The sequence below is a fragment of the Meleagris gallopavo genome, chromosome 6 (genome assembly GCF_000146605.3).
Source record: "Meleagris gallopavo isolate NT-WF06-2002-E0010 breed Aviagen turkey brand Nicholas breeding stock chromosome 6, Turkey_5.1, whole genome shotgun sequence".
Lineage (NCBI taxonomy): Eukaryota > Metazoa > Chordata > Aves > Galliformes > Phasianidae > Meleagris > Meleagris gallopavo.
Window position 1 is genome coordinate 35268303 of NC_015016.2, and position 1644 is coordinate 35269946.

The window sequence follows — 1644 nt, forward strand, 5'->3', positions numbered from 1 at the left end:
GGAGCCTCGGGGTGCTCGGGGTGTGCTGTGCTGAAAGCAGAGCCCCCTGAACGGAAGGGTAGGCCGAGTAAGAATTAAAATCACGTGTAAATATCGTGCGTGCAAAAGTGTGGTTCTAATTAGTTTTACATGGCTGTGTGGGCCGCTTCTCTCCCTCTTCTCCCCTCTCCGTTTCTCGCTTTTTCTTTTCATGTCCTCCCAACAGTTTAGCCAGAAATCGCGCGGAGATCCCATTTTAACGACGCTCTCTCCCCATTCAGGATTACAAAGGCCCATAATGAAACTATTATCCCCTATTAGAGTTAGAAAATTATAAAACACTTACGGGATCCCCGCAAACGGGGAGCCCGTTAGTTTCGAACAATTAAAAAAATGTACATAGAGGTCTCCTCCGCTATTTTTTGTGGCCGTTGTATAGACGCGCCGTAATAGCGAAAAATAATTGTATTTCTTTCTTGGAAAGACGGAACTCGACGTCATTTATATTTATTATTAAGAGTCAGCTGTGGTGAAATGTGATTGTAGAACTTCCTTTTTCCATTCAGAAAAAATAATCTTAGCTGCAGGAGTCCTGGATGTTTATATTCGAATTTGGGTTCTCAACTTGCGGCGGGTTTCAATTTTTTTGGTTCCTCACCAAAAATAATAGCAAATGAATAACAATAACAATAACGTTTAAAAGAACGCGCTTGCATTTTTATTTCCCTGTAAAATTCGGAACGCGTTCGCTGCCAACACCCGAGAGGCAGAGAGATTGTGCAGAAAGCGAGAGTTAAAATATGGCAAATAATTACAGGCGTTTTTCACGCGGTCACAGCGCTGCTGATAGCTTTCGAGCGCTCGCCTCTCTTTTCAACCTTTCAGGCTCAGTTTTCCCCAAAGTACGTTTTTCATACGAGCCACGAGAGCTCGGTTTCGTACCGTTCGCCTTGCCGGTTACTGCGGGATTTGGGGCAGCAGATCTCGGGAAGGACCGACCGGCCATCCCACTGCGATACGAAATCGGAATTTCCAGGCACGAAGCACCGCTCTCGTGGCCGAATAAAACCCTTCCCGGCCTCCGTCCCGGCACAGTGAAACCCGCGGCTCTCCCATCCCTCCTGCTGCGGCAGGAAGCACGCCTCTGGAGGGGCAGAGCTCCGCGGCCGCGGGCTTTGCGCGGATTTTGCGCTGGAATGCCGCCTCGCCTTTTCCTGCCGCTGCTAACGATTCGGACGGAACCCACCAGCACGGAGCGGTGCTTTGGCACGGCGGGCGGAAAGAATGACTCAGAATTTGGGGGAAGCGGTCCAAAAGCGGAGCGATGTGAATCCAAAGAGATATAAAGCACAGAGGCAAAGCTGTGCGTGAAGGCTACAGAGGCACGCACACACTGTAAATACACCGTCGGTATGTACACAGAACAGGGCAGCTCGACAGCAGCACGGTGCTCACAGGCAGACACGAGCACTGCTGTCGGACTGCGGTGTACACATCTGTTCCTGGCCCAGCCGAGGCGTCTCTCGCGAAGATCCAGCTAGGGTAGGTCTGCCTCAAATCCGCTATCTAACTGCTCTCCGTTTCTGCAGCCCCGTCTGGAGCTTCAGGAAAAAAAAGTTTTTCTTTCTCTTTTTTTAAAGCAGAAATAATCGATCGGTCATTTAG